Source organism: Meles meles, chromosome 3 (assembly GCF_922984935.1).
Source record: "Meles meles chromosome 3, mMelMel3.1 paternal haplotype, whole genome shotgun sequence".
NCBI lineage: Eukaryota > Metazoa > Chordata > Mammalia > Carnivora > Mustelidae > Meles > Meles meles.
The window spans coordinates 70409932-70430674 of NC_060068.1; positions in this window are offsets into that span (position 1 = coordinate 70409932).

A 20743-nucleotide genomic window follows, 5' to 3' on the forward strand; every position below is an offset into this window, starting at 1 on the left:
GAAGAAAAATAGAGAGTTCATTTAGAAGTTATTTTATCCAGACAAACATTTTAATTTTCTGATGGGAACTTCAGTTCAAGCTGCAGGCTGGGTTGAGAAGCAGAATTCATTACTGGGAAGTTCAAGTTTCAAAAATGCTTCTTGGGCAATTTAAAATAGAATAAAACAAACAACTACTCCCACCTGAAACCCTCCCTTCTTAGATATAAAGATCTTGACTCTACTTGGGTTTTATTGCTTTAGCTCTGCTTAGAATTATTAGTATGCATCCAACCTAAATTTTGCTTGAAATTTTGGCAGACACTGCTCTTTCAGAGTTTGCCACTATGATTGACAATTGCAAAAGAACATCATAGATGTACATTTCCAAAAATATGCAACATTCTGGCAACTCCCTAGGTGGATTCTGGTACTCTCAGGAATACATCGCCCTTTGTGTTACCCTTCCTCCCCATTTTCTAACTTTCCTTTTCTCATGATGTGTGTGAATCAGTTATTATATTTGGATTTAACATTCACATTATCGATTTAACTGTTAGTCAGAAAGAGAAAACAAAACAGTTCAAAAAGAGTAAAAGGAGTTGGTTGTATATGTTTTATTGGGATGTCTATTTTAAATATAATTGACTTTGCAATTTTGTTATTGTGTCACCAAGTGTCGCATAGTTCTTAACATGTAAGTGCAAAACAATGAGTAATTGCTGTTTTGCTGAATAATACATCTGAGTTGCCAACGTCAAAGGTATTATTTTGTGTATTTCTAAACAGGAACATTAACTGCAGGTTTTGACATCTAGAATCTTTTCATGAAATTCTTAAAAATTGGCCAATAAAATGACACCTGTGAAAGAAAATATAAAGATATAACCAACTACTTTTCCTTGTCCTACTTTCTACTAGAAAATTAACAATGAAAAGTCACTCAATAATAGAATTATGAAGGATATAACAAAAAAGCAAAGTCATACAGAAAAATCCAAAACAACAACAAAAGTGGAAACTGGGTAGAGGTAAAAAAGATACATAGGAAAACTCCTGCAATATCCTTGCAGAATGTGAGTGGACATATCCACCAGTATCAGCCCCCTGGTGAAGTTACCATTAAAGTGCATACTAATGAGATAAAAGCATTATTTACATTCAAAATGAATTATTTTCTCAAAGTGGCTTTTCTTTAAGTCTTCTTAAACAATACATTTCTACGAGTGATCTGTTTAGTTTTTAAATTAAAATGATTTTCTCATTTGGAAAAATATGAATTATAATTTGATTTTGTGTAGTCTTTGATGAAAATTAAGAAACCACTTGAATAAGAGATAAGGATAAATATATTTCACGTTCCTAAATGTCCTTCCTATTTGTAGACTACATTTAAATGGTACAAGAGAGTTTAGCATTTTGAGAATTTTGTATTTTTAGAAATGGAGAGATAAAGCCAAAAGTTTTATTTTCTAATGTAGCTAGAAAATGTATGAAAAAGTGTATAACTGTATATCTAGTTCCCCCCCCCTCCATGAGTTTGTCCCTCTGGAAATGCCCTTGTGGCTTAAGAATATTCATACCCCTTTCCCACTCTGTCTTGCTATTACTTAGCTTTTCCCTAATATGTTAGGGTAAGTAAAACACACCTTATATATGATGCTGCATTTGGATGGATGCTGGGGGTGGAGGAGGTGAGCAACAGAGACAAGATGTCCTTTAGAAGTTGATGAGGAAAAAGACATGTATAATACTGTCCCAATTGTTTTAACGTTAGTACTTGGAGACAGCTAAACAGGTCTTACAGTGATGGGGTATGTAAGGTAGTTCTTCAGTGTCTCCAGATTTTAATGGATGGCTTTGTTATCCTGTTTTTGTGTTCATCGGTTTCTTAGCACAAGTTAAACTAGCACAGAAATCAGCAGAAACCTTCATTCTCATCTGCTTAGAGAACCCATCTCACCCCTTTTGGGAATCGTTCGACTTTATAGTGGAATTAATTATAAAGATGGTGAATGGAAATGAAAAGTATACAGTTATGATTTCTCCTAAAGAATGTCTGCTTGCCCTCAACCAGGGCCGTGAGAGTTAGTGCACTTCCTTAGAAAGGTGATGACCATCTTTGAGGTGGGAACATGTGGTTTTCCGCTTTACAGCCAACTGCCAGACCACAGGGGGTAGGACTTTAAAAAGTGAAGATAATCGACTTTATTCAGGGAAATATGGAGTTCAGAGCCATATTTGTTCAAAGAGAAGCACATCACTGTGTTTGGTGGTTTGACTGAGGTTTAGCTGAGCTCCCGCACAACGCATTCTTGAGATCTAAAAATAGCCCGGCTTAGCAGTCGCATTGCAAGGTGCTTGGCGTGGGCGGTGCACAGAGGAGACAGGCGGCTCTGTGACTGGCTGCGGAACTGGCTGGGCTAGACAGTGGCAGCGGCAAAGGCTGCAGGCTTGCCGCCGGGCAGCACGACGCCTCCCGGTGACCGCCAACAGCCAGAGTCCTCCTGCAGCTTTGGCTGCTCGCAGCCCTTTCCTGAAGCGGGCATCTGATTGGTGTTTCCCGGGAGACGGGCTGCCAGAGGGGCCAGAGAGGCTGGAGCTGGTGCGCCGGCGCGCGCGCTCCCGTGGCTGGCGCGCGCTCCCGGCTGGCGCGCGGGGGAGCCGCGGGGGGCGCGCTGCGGCCCAGGTAGGCGGCTGGAAGGCCTCCTAAGTTCGCGCGAGCTCAAGTTCCCGCGCCCGCCCTCCAAGGTTTGAGAAGCGTAGAGGGGGGCGGGCAGCCTTCCTCTGCCTGGCATGCTGAGTTGTATCCGCTAGGGCTGCTCTGTTTTTTTTAATTTGCCCGCCCATCGGCCCCTCACCAGTGACCTCGGTCCTGCTTCTTCGCCAGCTCCGGATTGCGGTTGCTTAGGAATCTGAGTTGGGCTTGTGCATGGGGGTGGCGTCGGGGTTTAGTCACGCCAGGACGTCGGTTGGAGCGAGGGATCTCGCTGCGGCCACCTCCTTCGCAGGGCCCCTTCCTCAAGCTAGCAGGCAACTTGTGTTTAAGAGGCTTTCTTTTGCTGATACTGTTTCTCTAGTTCTGCCCAGGAATCTTCCGTGGATATGATCAATATCACGTGCTTCCCCCCCCCCCCATTTTCTAACCTAGTGGAAAGCTAACGGAAAGAGCACCTCCCCCCTCCCTTTCCTCACCCCCCCCCCCCCAACAGACTTCACCCCACACCCTGGGAAGCTCTTAGAGAAGAAAGTTTTCAGAATCATGAACCAGGGTTGGTGACCACACTACTCTGGGCCTTTCCCTGGATCAGCTTCTACTTCTGCCCCATTGCCCATTCGGGACTCAGCGCGCATCTTTCCCCTATCAGATTTGCAGGAAATATTAATCTCCCTGTTGGGTGGATACAGTAGAACTTGTTCAGAGATTACTTTAAAAAGAGATCTGGGTCTTAAGCACTTACTAAAGCCAGTTAATAACATCATGCATGGACATTTAAACTTGTTGTAAGTTGCAGAGAGGATTAGTGGGAAGTCACGCTGTGCGCAGCTAATGATACCATCTTAACTCTAACCGGGCTAAATCCACCTCGTCCGGCGCAGGTCCAGCTCTGCGGCCCTCGGGTGAGGTTGGGAAAAAGGAGGGTCTTGGAGCAGCGCGAGGAGGACGGAAACAGGAGGAGCCACTCTGGTCCTCGCTTCAGGTGATGGTCACTGGTCCTGGGAAGTTGCGGGCGATCTTGCTGCTGGGTGGGCACGAGCACCGGGATGAGGGCACAGGCTTCCTGGTGTACGTGTACGCGCCATAGCCCACAGGCTGTGCTTTGGGACACTAAAGGACACTTACCTACATGTAAAGCAGGTTTGATTTCATTCACTAAAGGGTGCACCAAGGTCTGTAGCAAGCTCAGGTGAGGTTGTGGGATTCCCACGGTGGTGGCTTTTTGCTACTGGTCGATTTGCATTACAAAGGCCGTTTACATTTAGTTCTCTTACAGAAGTAGTCAAGCTCAGTATTTCACAGGTAAATTTCGAAGCATATTATTAACAACTTCCTGTCATAGGCTTGCACAACTGGTTTCAAACTGATTACTGTTTTAAGGCAGTTTTCGACTACTTTATGACAAGGCCAATTAGAAATAATCTTGGGAAAATGCTTCGAAAGTGCTGCGTTATTAAAACACTCACCTAACAATATTCATTTGGTTCTGTCACTAAGTAGCTGTCTGACAGATATCTTGTGTTCTCAGAGTTTCTTTTAATGGTCACTGACCCTGGGAAAACAAGCTATCAGGAGAATTTTAACTACAACCTGGGTCTTGGAATGTTTTTATTTTATTTTACTTTATTTTTTTAGTTTTGGATTCAAACTTGACAAGGTTAAAATGTTTATATCTTATATAATTGCTAGTGGGAGACTGGAAATAACTATAGATGCTAATCACTATAATAATTGGTGAAAACTTGTAAATGAACCTCTTGGGGAAAGGAATGTGTGCAAATAATAATAATAATAATGGTAATAATAATAATAATAAACACTTTCTCTGAATCAGTCCACAAAAATGATTTACAGAATATTACCCAGAATAGCTCTCAAATCTTTGCTATATATAATCTGCATATATAATCATATGCACACATATAAATATGAGTGAAATGTACTGGATTTGAAGAATTTCAATAAGTATGATTAAGAAATATTTTCCCTGAATAAATATTTCAAATGTAATTAATTTATGCATTTATCGACCCTGAGCTAATGAAAAAAAAACTTACTATAATTTATTTGGAGGTAATACCTTCATGAGGACAATAATGATTTAATATTGAAATTCAGAATCTATGCACTTACTTCCTGTCAGGACTAGATTTCTTGTGTAGTAATAATAAAAGTGTACTTAGTCCTTATTTTTAATTCAGTGAGCATTATGAGGGTACCTGAAACTGTCACATGAATGTAACAGTCTTTGAGAGGAGCTCAAATAATGGATTTTAGGCCTTATTTTTAGAAAGCACATAGTTTGTATATAGAAGCTGCTCAATATGTATCATTTTAATGTATTGAATTATTCTTGAACTATATGATCTATGTACTAAGTTAAATTAGTAGTGACTGACAAGAATCTGAAGTTGGGGATGTTGAGCAGTCTGGAATAGTTTGAAAACTATTTAGGAGCTTTAAATATAAAGTTATCACCATGACAAATTCATGAAAAGTGGCTTTGAAAAGACTGGAAGAAAAATAATTTGATAGGTCTTCATCTTTGAGGTCTGTACTACATGCCTCTTGTGTGATTCTGGTAGTGAAAATATCTAGACAGCAAGGAAATAGGGATTAATCGATGAATTCATATTTGCATTGTTTTATAAAGTAACTCTTATGACAATTTGTAAGTACTTAGATTAATACAAAAAATAACAAGTTTAGCTGTCCCCAAATAAAGTTAGAAATTGCTGGGTAGCCTAGATTTTCACACTCAAATTTCATGCTCAATTATAGTCTAAAATCTGAGTTTGCAGATATGACATGGGACTCTAGTGATTCAAACATCATAGTACAAATACTGCATATATTTCTGCCAAATTTGTCTCAGATGGACTAGCTACTAAGGAAGAATCCATAGCATGACTGAGCTAACAGAAACTGTGTTACCTTTCCAATAGGTAATACCTCCATTTGCATGCGGTGTTCACTGATAAGAGAGAAGACTTGAATTTCTGTCATTTTTCTGGACTCCAGCCTTAAGGTCTATATTGTCAGTTCAAAATAGAATGAACAGTAATTTATGCTAGCCAATAATAATAACAATAATAATTATTATTATTTTTAAAGATTTTATTTATTTATTTGATAGAGAAGTCACAAGTAGGCAAAGAGGCAGACAGAATGGGAGGGGGAAGCAGGCTCCCTGCCAAGCAGAGAGCCCAATGTGGGGCTCCATTCCAGGACCCTGAGACCATGACCTGAGCTGAAGGCAGAGGCTTAACCCACTGAGCCACCCAGGCACCCCTAACCAATAATTATTATTAAGACAAAATTATTTTCTTGGCCAACAGAAATAGATATTTGGGGGGTGCCTAGGTGGCTCAGTGGGTTAAGCCTCTGCCTTCTGCTCAAGTCATGATCTCAGGGCCTTGGGATCGAGCCCCGCATCGGGCTCTCTGCTCAGCAGGGAGCCTGCTTCCCCGTCTCTCTCTGCCTGCTACTCTGCCTATTTGTGATCTCTCTCTCTCTCTGTCAAATAAATAAATAAATAAATAATCTTAAAAAGAAATTCGGCTTTATTTAAGTTCAACTTCACTAGATCCATTTTATTAGAGAGTGTCTAATTCAATTTTGATTTTTCAAATTGCTTTTTATACTACGAAGAACACTTCTATATAAAATGTAGTTTGAAAAGAAAATTTTTATGCTTTTATCATTTTTAGTGATCAAATACTGCAGTGCTAGATATTAGAATATCATGTGCATCAATACATTATTAACTTAATCTAATGCTCAGAGTCATTACCACATTCATGGGTGTCTTTCTGATATCTCTCCAGTCCACTGGATTTTGAAGTGTGATTATGTAAATTTTCTACTGATAAATAAATGACTATAATTGTACTTGAAATACCACTCAAATTCTTAAGACCATGGCATCTAAATAATATATTATGCATTCCTTAATTATTTATCAAGACTAATTCAAAATAACTGTAGGGTAAAGCATACATTTATTTTTAAATAGCCATCCCCTTCCCCAATTTTTTTCTGCACCAGGTTAAAAAATATTCCAGATGGTGAAAATATGGAGAGACGAGAAAAAGGTTGATAAGTAGAGTAAACAACAAGTCTATTCCTCAAGGAAACATCTCTGCTCTGGCCAATAATACTTTCACCATGATGCAAGTTTTATGGCATGTGATTTTAATACCAGTTCAATAAGGGTATTTTGATGACAGAGGAAATTATGTTTAAGTGTTAAACATTAGTGTAGAAAATTCCTCACCACTACTTGATAAAAGAAAAAGGGAGAAGTTAGCAGGAAAAAAAAATACACCGATGTGTATTTTTTTAGGTTCTTTTATAATTATAGTAGGGAAATTATAATCTTGAGTAATAAAATTTGAGTAAGGGTTATACAATCAAATGACACTAAATATAAAGTATGGCTTTCCTTCATTTAATTATAGCTATAGAAAATCACAATAACCGAGTGGTACCTTTTCATTGTTTAACGTCGCAAGTGTGTATTCAGAACTCTTGTACTGTGCCTTTAAAAGAAGCATGGTGTGTGTGTGTGTGTGTGTGTGTGTGTGTGTGTGTGTGTTTTACCTACATAAATTCTAATTGCAGAATCCACTCTAATCACTATGTAGAAATCATCTGAAGCCTCATAAGTTCATGAGCTACACACTTTTCTTTTTTATTCTGCAGACCACACCTTATCTGGTTGCTAATGAAATACAGGAGATTGATTGCAGAAAATCTTCAAGGGAATATTTGCTGTACCACATATAGTAAGCTCCATTTGGTGCATTAGCATTTAGCCATTTTATGCAAATTTAGAGAAAATGACTCATGTATATGATTTAATATGCATCAGCGATAACTCATACCACCCTTATAAGAAAAAAGAAATTAAAAATTCATTAGAAAACTAGACTAGTGTCACTACATGGTTAAAACATTATTAAAGCATATTTCAATGTTTTGCTTACACTAGTGTTCTCATCATGGTGCCACCATTTCATGACAAAGGCCGTAGAGGAGAAAACATTCAACTTAAAATGTCTGCTGGCACACATCGCTGGATTTGTGTGTCACTAAACAATGAGCGAGCATAGCCTTGAATACCAACTATTTAATTAGCACTTTTGGAAACCATGCATAGAAAATAGCTCATTTACATGCATCTGCTTAGCGATTAGTCCCATAAAAAGCTACCATTTTTTTGTTGTTGTTTAATATAGCGAGCATTTTACCATCGGCCATGAAAAAAATCAAAACATATGTTATTATTTTCAAATCCTGAAATTCAGAGATTTAATTAAAATAGGCAAAATCTTCATATTTCTCTTCAAGGTATATTTAAATTATTTAATTTAACCTTAAGTGTACCATAAAAGGCTGGATACAAGTAATAATTAAGAACTTCAAAGGGCAACGGAAACCCTCTAACAGTCCTTGGTTTAATTAAAGGCTATTATTAGAAAGCTCTCGAATATACAGTTACATTTAATGACGAGTGATGGCTAGTAAAAGCTGTGTTTGAAAGTTGTGAGTATCTTATTCTAAATACAATTGATAGGCTGTAGAAAGTATTGCTATCATTTCATTTTGAAAGCAAATGACATATATTTCTTGAAAAATCAAATTGATAACATTAAAAACCTGTTAGTTTAAGATGCTTTGCTTTCCATTAATTCTCTAGTCTACACATACCTGTCATGATCACAAATTAATTGTATGTTTCTTAAAAAACATTTCTCCCAATTTAAATGTCTTTAAGAGGGTATTTTTTTTAAAATACAGTGGTATATTTATGAAGCCTTGTATACAAATGTGTATGGATGCATTAATAATAACAGTGGACTTTACTAGTGTATTTTGAAATGTAACATTATTTTTTGGAATGTGGATTGATATTTAATGTAACAATAATAAATTATTTTTTGGAAGTTTATATTATCTGTCACATTTCTGTGAGTAGAGAATTGACCCCAAAAAAGGTGATTCTAAATACATTTTAGAAAGTGTATAAACCGTATAGAAAATAGGAATGGATCATTTATATAAAATTTTGTGTTTATCATGAGTAATTATGCTCATTGTACTGTTTTGCTTTGTATATATTTATACAGGAAATTTAGTTGGAATTTGCATAAACCTCGGGACAGATGAGTGAGTAGAGTGTGTGTGTGTGTGTGTGTGTGTGTGTGTGTATATATATATATAAAATGTATATATTCTGAAGTGAAATTGAACAAATATTTTGAGTTTATTTAGAACATTTTACTGATTCTGTTTAATTATCTTTAGAAATTGGCTTATAAAGCATTTACAGTAAAAAAATTACTTACTTTTAAGCATATAAAATTTTAATTTTATGAGATATCTAGTATTTTAAAAATATGATACTATTTCCTTTATTCACTGTGGACCAGTGAACTATATCATGAAATGTTTGGTCTAAGAAGGATTGTGAGGATTAAATATGTAGCTATGAATCTCTATCTGTGTAGCTTATCTATCTAGTTACATAATCTATCTAGTATAACACATATATGTATATATGTATACATATATATATATTCCACTGTGTAAGGAAAGTGTACTCCTGATGTGCCTTTTCTGTGGCATATTTCTTTAATTTGAAATTTTTTTTACTTCAGTTTCTTTTTTAAGATTTTATTTATTTGACAGATCACAAGTAGGCAGAGAGGCAGGCAGAGAGAGAGAGGGAGAAGCTCAGCTCCCGCTGAGCAGAGAGCCTGATGCAGGGCTCGATCCCAGGACCTTGAGATCATGACCTGAGCTGAAGGCAGAGGCTTAACCCGTTGAGCCACCCAGGTGCACCATTACTTATTTTATTTTCCTCACAACCAGTATTATTTGCTTTTTATACTCACCCTACTTCCCTCCTGCATAGACACGCAGAATTTAAGGTTTGTAAGCAGAAAACTTACTGCTCTTGTTCACTGCTGAATATTCTGTACCTAGGACAGTGTTGGACAAATGGATGCTCAATGATTATTTGTTAATCAAAGAATGAGTACATTTAAATATGAGCTTGATCCTTCTGAGATAGCTCTTGTCCTGTGGATCTAAGGAATTAGTTTAGATAGACTGGTTCTCCCAACGTGGAAGTCCTCTTGAAGCTGCCTAGCTTTGATGAGATTATCCTTCCTGGACAGAATAAAAACCAGTTTGGTTTTGGGGTTAGTAAAGACTGCAAAGAAACCTATAATCTAGATTTCAAAGTTCAGTTGTAGGAGAGTTACATATATATTTGAGATTTTATCTTTGATATAGGGAATATCAAGTGGTTCACAGAACAGGACTATCAAGTGGTTCATAGAACAGGACCAAGTTAACTGGACACATGGGAACTGAATTCTAGAACACAGAATTATTATTATTATTTTTAAAAGATTTTATTTATTTATTTGACAGACAGAGATCACAAGAAGGCAGAGAGGCAGGCAGAGAGAGAGGGAGGAAGCAGGTTCCCTGCTGAGTGAAGAGCCCGATGCGGGGCTCGATCCCAGGACCCTGGGATCATGACCTGAGCTGAAGGAAGAGGCCTAATCCACTGAGTCACCCAGGTGCCCCTAGAACACAGAATTATTAAAAACATATTCCAAAGAAATATTTTACAAGGAATTTTAATATATTTATTTTATTTTGACTAAAATACCTAATTCAAAAAAGTGTGCTGTTTGTAAAAGGTCTGAAATGCTTACAATTTTAATGATAGAAGAAATAGACGTGAGTCAGTCTCCCTGGGACCTGATCTTCTTCTTGACTATGTTTAGGACCATTTTTGAAACTTCCATTAGTTTCCTTAGAATACTAGGGAATTATGAATAAAGATATGGTTATGTTACTGAACAGTGCTCCTATGACTTAAAAATTAACCTGAGTGTCTAACCTGCAATCCAATAGTTAGATGGAGGATTGAAATCATTGATTATAATTTCGAGCAGAAATTGGAATATATCATTTGGTATAATCAGTGAAAATTTGTCTTTTCACACAACATGGGTTACAAGTAACAAATGTAATATGTGAAACTCAAATCAATGAAATGTTTATTGGACTCTTAACCAATAAGTTTCCAAGGTTCTCAGAAAATACCAGTAGTAGATTGTTGAGTTCATAAAGCAACAACTAAACATATTCGTAAGACCAGGTAGTTAGAAAAGTGAGTCAACAAAAAAGCCCAGCCCTTTACTATTTATGTACTATTAAGAAAGAATGTTCTTTCTCCCTCCCCTACCCCTGAAAAAAGCTTTTTTGTTTCCATTTGGTCCACCGTTTGGGCAAAGGTTTCAGGGTGGTTAAAAAGCTGCTAGTCCGGCCGCCTGGGTGGCCCGGTGGGTTAAGCATCTGCCTTTGGCTCAGGATAGAGCCCCCACTTGGAGCTCCTTGTTCAGTGGGGAGCCAGATTCTCCTTCTCCCTCTGCTACTCCCCCTGCTTGTGCTCTTGCACTCTCTCCCTCTCTCTCAAATCAAAGGAGAGGGGGGAAGCTGCCTAGTGGCTGTAAGGAGAGGCTCAGGCAGAAGCCCTGGCATCAGGGGTTTGCCAGAGGGGCCCCTCAAAGGCTGCTGGGCTCGGGAGGCTCCTAGTCAGGCTTGAGGGTGAGCCGTTCGAAAACAAACCGGCCCAGCCCAGCCTGCAGGCCAGCCTATCGCTGAGGTTAAACAGGTGGTCGCCATGTTCTTGATGAGGTTCACCTTCTGACCTAGGAAGTGGTTCTTTAGAAAGTCGCAGAGAAAGGCGTCTGCGCAGATAGAACCAAGGGCCCGCAGGTCCCAAAGGACCTGGTTCTGGTTCTTCTCCAGAACAACCGCGGCTTCCGTCGTGTGCAGGGTTTTACCCCATTCATCTTCCGACGTCTTCTGCACTACCGGAAAGAGAACCGAGCAGCAGCACCAGCAGCGCCCAACACGCTGGTTTTACGTCTTCAGGAGACTCTTGGGCCCTCTCGCTTCTCCTCGGCGGACTGGGCAGAAGTGGCCTATGCCCTCCGGAGCCACATCATCCTGGTCGAAAGAGAAGCCCCGAGAAAGGTAGGTGTGTAGGAGGCGTGCAGACGCATGTTGACCAGGCGGCTGACGGCAGCCTTCACCTCTTTGGAATAATTCTGTCAAATCTGGAAGCTGCTCATGGTTGACTGGCAGTAAGGAGCAAAGCTTTAAAAAATTGTGTTGTTGATTTTGGGGACAGGGGATGGCTGAGAAGATGGCTCCCAAAGTTGCCACTGGAAAAGAGGTTAAAGGGTGGCCAGAGGCCGTAGTAAATGGCGTCCAAACACTGTTGAAATAAGAGATGGATCCTCAGGCGGCAGGGTGCACTGCCAAGAAAAAATGTTGTTAGAATTTGGGAGTTTAATCAATTTGATTTGATTAAGCCCATTAACTCTTTCATATTATTAAGGTATTATTTTAGTCTGTGAATGCATTTTTGGAAGCTACAGTGGATTTATATTGGTGCCAAAAGCCACCAAATGGTTCCCTGGGAGATACAATCGACTTCTCAAGTCATGTGTCTTTAACATTGTGACTAACTGTGGAATCTGGATCCAGACTCATGTTGTCGACAGACTTCATCATAAAGCAAAGCAGAGAATTCATGTTATGTGTTTTATCTAGGTCATTTTCATGCTTCTGATTTGAAATTCGAAAAGAAGTCTCCACTGTATAAGTGGCCATACTATTTACTATACTAAAGGTAGAGCTAAATTTCAGGAAATCAATGAGGAATTTCCACACTAATAGAAAATCTGTTAACCAGACTTTATTGAGTGCTTTTATTTATTGAGTGCTTTATCAGAGTATACAGTGGGAAGAGCTAATTATATGTTTGGGAGTATCGGGTTGGGAGATACAGAGATGGAAAGCTTTGGAAGAGAACTCAGAAAAAGTGTAAGAGGGGCATCTGGGTGGCTCAGTCGTTAAGCGTCTGCCTTTGCCTCAGGTCATGATCCCAGGGACCTGGGATGGAGCCCCGAGTCAGGCTCTCTGCTTAGCGGGCGGAAGCCTGCTTCTCCCTCTCCCATTCCCCCTGCTTGTATTCTCTCTCTCGCTGTGTCTCTCTCTGACAAATAAATAAATAAAATTGGGAAAAAGTGTAAGAAATGATGCTAACTTTTAGAAACCTAACATCTGGTTGAAGAGACTAGATTAATAAATATGAAAAATTAATGAATAATGTTAAGACTTGAATTCTGGGATACTCATTAATAATATAGGAATGTACAGTAAAGATAAATCATTATCAATACCAAAAGAAATATTAGTAAAGAAGGTAATATTTGCAGCTTTGTATTTGAGCTTTGAAAGAGTTGTAGAATTAAGACAGATAGAAGGGAAAGCATTGTGCCCCAGAAAACCAAAATGATTTATGATGACCTGAATGCATCAATGAACAAAGCATATTTTTCAGAGTGAGAAAGAAGGGCTTTATACTCAGTAATGGTGATTAATATTTGTGGATAGGCAGAATAAGTCCAGATTACTTATATTCTTGAAACTTGGCCATTAGAGAGACATGATGATGAAAATTATGGTTTTATTGCGGATTTCTTCTTTGATATATTCTACAAATATTTATTGAGCATCTACTATATGCAAAGTACTGTGTTAAGCACTGGGAGAATAGTGGTGAACCAAAAGCAATTCTTGCCCAACCTCATGAAATTGTATTCTAGCAGAAAGGCTAGACTTTGAACAAGTAGCTATACAATTGACTAATTATGGCTATAATTAGTTCTACAAAGAGCATAATACAGAGTATCTAGTCTGGAACAGGGGTGTGGTGTTAGGGATGTTTGCCTTAAGAAGTGATGTTTGAGTTGAATTAAAGGAGTAGAGAGGACTGAACAAAGGGGAAGGAGGGTAAGCAGAACTTGATAGAGGAGACAGTACATGTCAAGGTCAATAGATAGGGGGAAGCCTACCATGTTTGAAGAACTGCGAGATCAGTGTGACTAGACTACAGAAATACACAGAAAACAATATAGAATGGTCCAAGATGAAGTTAGAGAGGTAGGAGAACAAGATCATGCAGACCTTGTAGGGTACTGGGCTTTGAACAAAATGTGGTGAAAAGCTATTGAAAGATTTTTAAGCAAGAGAGTGGCATGTTTGCTTTTCATTTTTAAAAGATGATTCTACGTGTACTATGGATTGGAGGAAGGGTAGGTAAGGGAAACTTGTAATGAAGCTGAAATAATAGTTAAGAGATGTGGTGGTTTGGACTAGGTTATAGTGAAAACGGAGGGACACAAATGAATTAGAGAGGTATTTATGAGGAAAAACTGATCACATGAACAAAATGAGGAAAGTAGTTTTTATTTATTTTTAGAAAAGATTTTATTTATTTATTTGACACAGAGAGAGAGATCATAAGTAGGCAGAGAGGCAGGCAGAGAGAGAGAGAGGAGGAAGCAGGCTCCCCACTGAACAGAGAGCCTGATGCTGGGCTAGATCCAAGGATCCGGAGATCATGACCTGAGCTGAAGGCAGAGGCTGTAACCCAATGAGCCACCCAGGTGCCCCTTATTTATTTATTTAGTTTTAAAGTAGGCTCCATGTTCAATGTGGGGCTTGAACTCACAACCCTGAGATTAAGAGTGCTCTAACGACTAAGGCAGTGAGGTGCCCCAGACAAAAGTGGTATTTAGAGAAATGTTTACTGTCATCAGTTTTCAGGTGGGCCAGAGTGGGCCTAGTATGGATATAGGGAAGCCTTGGACTGTTGCAGTAATCTGAGAAGGTGATGAGAACTGAAACTGGGAATGGAGAAAAACAGACATATTTAGAAACATTCTAATTGGGCAACACAGGATTTTTTGACTCCAAAATTTTAACTGTAAATGATATTATTGGCCTTAGTGGCTAGAAGAATGAATTAAGACAAGGAGAAAAGTGTTGAGTTTGTGGTTAGATAGTTATATAGGCAGGTATAGGAGTATGATTCTATTTGGGAAGGCATCAGTAGAGATTTGTGGTTGGATTAAAGTTGTAAAATATGTGTGAAGTCTGCCAAAGGCACATTATAGAGAGTAGAGAATAGTAAGCCAAGGTACTGATTCTGACATTGGTAGAAGTAAGCAGGTGTCGCCCATGGGTTAGCTTACATTTGGAAACAGTTGTGCTCAGTAATTCCTTTTTGAAGGCAATTTAGATTTTACTGTTTAGTGTGTATCAGTTTAAGAAGAATCCTCCCCAAAATGTCTGTAATTTGCCCCATTTAAAAATGTTACATTGAAATAAGGAGAGAAAGAGAGGAGAAACTAGTTGGAAAGTGTTCATATAATTTTAGAAATAATTGGAATTTAAGTAATGCTTCATAAACATTTAATTAAAAATGATTACCAAGTAATCCAGTACATGCTCAAGTTCATAGACATTTGTTTTAGAAAAAAATGTTAGCTTATTCTTTCATTCTGTAAATATTTATTGAGAGCTTACGTGTTTGGTACTTGCTCCTACTGTTCTTGCTCCTACTGATTTTACTTCTGATTATGGAAGGTACATTTTATTTATATTTTAATTTCAATTTTTTAAGCAAAAAATTGAGTTTGAGCTCATGACTCTGAGATCAAGTCTTGTGCTCTACCAGCTGAGCCAGCCAAGTACCCCTGGAATCTACATTTTAAAGGGATGAGATAGTCAATAAACAAGTAAATAGAAGAAAATAATCAGATACTTATAAGTGCTGTGATCAATAAAACAGGGTAATGGAGCTTACTTTTGTTTGGGTGGTCAGCCAAGGCTTACTTGAGGAAGTGGTGTTCAAAATGGCAAATGAAAGCATACTTATGCTGTCTAAGTCTATGAAGAGGTGCATATACTTGTCTGGTTGTTTACATAAGAATAATGATCCTAGGGGCACCTGGGTGGCTCAGTGGTTTAAGCCTCTGCCTTCGGCTCAGGTCATGATCTCAGGGTCCTGGGATCGAGCCCCGCATCAGGCTCTCTGCTCAGTGAGGAGCCTGTTTCTCCCTCTCTCTCTGCCTGCCTCTCTGCCTACTTGTGACCTTTCTCTCTGTCAAATAAATAAAATATTAAGAAAAAAAAAAAGAATAATGATCCTATTTAGGTTTAATAGCAACAAAAACTTTGACATAATCTCTTTTGAGATTGAAAAAAAGATTAAGATTGGGACACCTTGGTAGCCCAGTCAGTTAAGCGTCTGACTCTTGGGTCAGGTCATGATCCCATGGGTCATGATTTCACGGGTGTGAGATTGAGCTCAGAGTTGGGCTATAGGCTCAGAGGAGAGTCTGCTTGAAGATTCTTTCCCTCTCCCCCTCCCTCCGCTTGCATGCACTCTCTCTCTCAAATAAATACATCTTTTTTTTTTTTAAAGATTTTAAATTTATTTTTTCGACAGAGAGAGATCACAAGTAGGCAGAGAGGCAGGTAGAGAGAGAGGAGGAAGCAGGCTCCCCGCCAAGGAGAGAACCCGATGTGGGGCTCAATCCCAGGACCCTGGGATCATGACCTGAGCCAAAGGCAGAGGCTTTAACCCTCTGAGCCACCCAGGGGCCCCTCAAATAAATAAATCTTTGAAAAACAAGAAAAAGATTAAGATCTTTTTCTATTTCAGTGTATTATGAGTTTTTTAACTTATTGAAGTTATCAAATACAAATTTTCCTTTCAAGATATTTCTTAACTGCCTATATCATAGTTTTGAGAAATCTTGTTTTCTAATTATGTGTGCTTAATGTAGTTTTGGGAATCCACACTCTGATTTGAATTTGTTGTTTAACAGTTTCAATCTTTTTTTTAAAAATAAGCATGCATACACAAGCTTTTAAGAAGTTAAAAGTTCTAGCCATTTTGACAATGAAGCTGACATCTCATTGTGGTTTTGATTTGTGTTTTTCTGACAATTAGTGATGTTGAGCATCTCTTCATGTGTCTGTTGGCCATCTGGATGACTTTGGAAAAATGTCTATTCAGGTCTCCTGCCTCAAAAAATTAAGAATAGAAAAAATAGAAATAACATATGATTCAGTAATTCCACTACTGAGCATTTGCCCAGAGAAAATTAAAACACTAATATGAAAAGATACACATACCCCTTATTGCAGCATTGTTTATAATAGCCAAGATATGAAAGCAGCCCCAAAGTCCATAAATAGATGAGTGAATAAAGGTGATGTGGTATATATACACTGGAATATTATTCGGCCATAAAAAAGATGAGAGCTTGCCTTTTGCAACAACATGGATGGAATTTGGAGGTTTTATGCTAAGTGAAATAAGTTGGAGGAAGATAAATACCATATGATGTCATTTATATGTGGAGTCAAACAATCAAAACAAATGAATAAACAGAGAAATAAAAACCAGATTTTTAAATACAAAGCACAAACTGGTGGTTGACAGAGGGGTGGAAGATGGAGGAATGGGTGAAATAGATAAAGGGGATTAAGAGGTACAAATTTCCAGTTATAAAATGTCACAGAGATGAAAAGTACAGCATAGGGAATATAGTCAATAATGTTGGCTATGGACATTGGGGAGGGGAGGCGAACCATAAGAGACTATGGACTCTGAAAAACAACCTGAGGGTTTTGAAGGGTCAGGGGTGGGAGGTTGGGGCAACCTGAGGGTTTTGAAGGGTCAGGGGTGGGAGGTTGGGGGAACAGGTGGTGGGTAATGGGGAGGGCACGTTTTGCATGGAGCACTGGGTGTTGTGCAAAAAGAATGAATACTGTTACGCTGAAAAAATAAATAAAATGAAAAAAAAATAAAAAAAAATAATGTTGTAATAATGTTGTTCAGAGACAGGTGGCGACTATACTTGTGGGAAGCACCGAGTAATGTAGAGAATTGTTGAATCACTAATTTGTACACTTGAAACGAATAAACTAATATTACACTGTATATTCTACTTCAAATATGTATATATATACATATATAAATAAATGAAAAGTAAAAAGTTGCACAGAGACATATGGTAAAAACTGGGCTCCTGTTCCCTGAGTTTCACTAACCAGATAAAACTAGTAGTTTCTTGAGGTTTGGAAACTGTTCTAAAATTAAAATTGAAATTACCTTGCTTATAAGAAAGTTCCTCAAATTATAGTTAGGAACATTTTTCTGCTGTTTCACAACTTTTTCTCATGTAATGGCAAATATATGCAAAGATTGGATTTAAACATAAATCATTAAGGGCCTCAATTGTTGAGGATATCTTTGGTAAAAAGCTAGGCTTCAGTGAGTTCATATTGTTTATTCTTTTTGAAATTCGTATTTCAGAGACTTAAAGGAAATTTATGGACAGCCTTCCTCCAAAAGGTATTTATTTATGCCTCAAGGGGTCTCATGAACATTGTTGTGAACACAGGGAGTTCACAATTATGGTTTAATTTATAAGCAGTCTCCCTCACAACCTCACGTACTTGACCAGCTTTCAAAATGCCAAGGTAGTTGTGATTCTCTACTGACTTTGAATCAGCTAATCTCTAAACTTTAGCTTAAACCATCATCAGTAACTTTCTTGTCAACTTCCAAACACTTAGGAATCATTGAAAAATTTCAGGACAGGGCCATGGAATCAGACGAAGATGCTGTTTGATCCCTCCCTTCTGTCCAGTGGACTCCTGCAACCACAAGGGAAGCCACAGCAGAGGTCTGATGTCCAGTCTGTCTCTTCTTCCATTAGCAGATTAGTGGTTGATGTGTCTGTTCTACTGACATCTCCTGAATTCTATTTGTCCTTAATAACTTCGTCAGAGTTTAAGTTATATTCAGATATTCTGTGAAGCTGTCAACTTCTCTGTAGTCCTAAAGGTAGCGCCTCAGTTCAGATCCTTCATCTTGGAGCAACTGTGGCTGCCAAAGGGAAGTTTCACAGCAGTGGTAGCACAAAGCATTCCCTGGTAGAATGGAGACAGAGCATTAGGCAGTTAGGTGAATAAATAAATGTCTTTGGTTTTCCCGATCGCATATTATAAAGAAAACTTCGAACATCAAATATATTGTTAACCAGTGCCTAAATTGGGGAACAAACCAAGGATGTAAGCAACCATTTCTTTCTCATCCATTACAATTACTCTGACTCTTCTAGAACTGACAAGGAAAGAGAGGTGAGAAGAAAAGAAACCTTATTGTATTAGACACTGTGCTGGGTGCTTTACATACATTGTCTTATTTAATCTTCAGGAAAACTTTGTAGTTTATATTTGCCTCATTTTTCAGAGCCAGAAACTGAGGCTTGGGAGGTTACTTAAAGCAAGTAAAGAAAGGAAGGGACAAAAGGAGGAATGAATAGCTATAAAATCAGGGCCAGGATATTACTTATATTTAAACAAAAACTTATTATAGAATTTTATTATTTATTTCTCTGTCTTAATAGTTAAGAAAAGCTTCATGTTAGTAAAACTTTAGCACTTTGAATTCATAAATTATCAGGTCATTTAAGGGAAAAAACAGAGTGCATTCGACAGAAAAAACCTAATACCTTCCAAATGAATTGAATATTTCATTTTGCATTGTTGCTATGGTATCTTATAGGTATAATTTATAAATTATACAAACTTTACACATTTAGAAATTAAATCTATGTGACAATTTTAGCACTTGTATTTCTTAATAGAAATTACCCATTTTTATGTGTGAAAAATTTTTCCAGCTTTATTGAGATATAATTGACAAATAAAAATTGTGTATATTTAATGTGTAAAACGTGATGATTTAATATACATATATACTGTGAGGTAATTATCACAATCAAGTTAATTAACACATCCATAACCTTACATAGTCACTTTTTTTTTTTTTTTTGCATCTGTGTGGTGAGAACAGTTAAGATCTACTCTCTTAGCAAACTTCCAAGTATGTAATACAGCATTCCTAACTATACTCACCATGGTATACATCAGATTCCCAGAGCTTGTTCATCTTACACTGAAAGTTTCTACCCTTTGACGGACGTCCTGATTTTCCTGACCCCAAGCCCCTGCCTCAAGCCCCTGGAAACCACTGTTCTACTCTTTGTTTCAATGAGTATGACTTTTTTAGATTCCACATATAAGTGAGATCGTATTACTATTTGTCTTGCTGTGTCTCGCTTATTTCATTTAGCATAATGCCCTCAGGGTTCATCCATGTTGTCACAATTGATAGGATTTCCTTCTTTTTTTATGCTGAATAATATTCCATTAGATACATATATCACATTTTCTATATCCGTTTATCTGTCCATAAGATTGTTTCATACCTTGGTTATTGTTAATAATACTGAAGTGAATGTGGGAGTACAGATACCCCTTCAAGATCCCGATTTCATTTCCTTTGGATATATATACCCAGAAGTGGAATTGCTGGACCGTATCCTGTTTTTTAAATTTTTTTTGAGGAACCTCCATACTGTTTTCTATAGCAGTTGTACCAGTGTACATTCCCACTAACAGTGCACAAGGATTCCCTTTTCTCCACATCTGTGTCCAAACTGATTTCCTTTATTTTTTTTCAAGATTTTATTTATTTATTTGACAGAGAGAGAGAGAGAGAGAGAGAGAACGAGAGAGGGAACACAAGGAGAGAGAATGGGAAAGGGAGAAGCAGGCTTCCCACTGAGCAAGGAGTCTCATGTGGGGCTCCATCCCAGGACCCTAAGATCGTGACCCAAGCCAAAGGCAGATACTTAACAACTGAGTCATCCAGGTGCCCCGCCTTTGTTTTTGATAATAGCCATCCTATAGGGTGAGGTAATAGCTTATTGTGGTTTTGATTTTCATTTTCCTGATGATTAGTGGTACTGAGTACCTTTCCATGTACCTGTTGGCGGTTTGTATGTCTTCTTTGGAAAAATGTCTATTTAGGATATTTACTTTTTTAAAAATTGTGCTATTAGTTTTTTTGTTATTGAGTTGTAGGAATTCCTTATATAGTTTGGATATTAGCCCCTTAACAGATATATGGTTTGCAAATATTTTCTCCTATTGTGTAGGTTACCTTTCATTTTGTTGGTTATTACCTTTCCTGTACAGATGCTTTCTGGTTTGATGTAGTCCTTCTTGTTTGTTTTT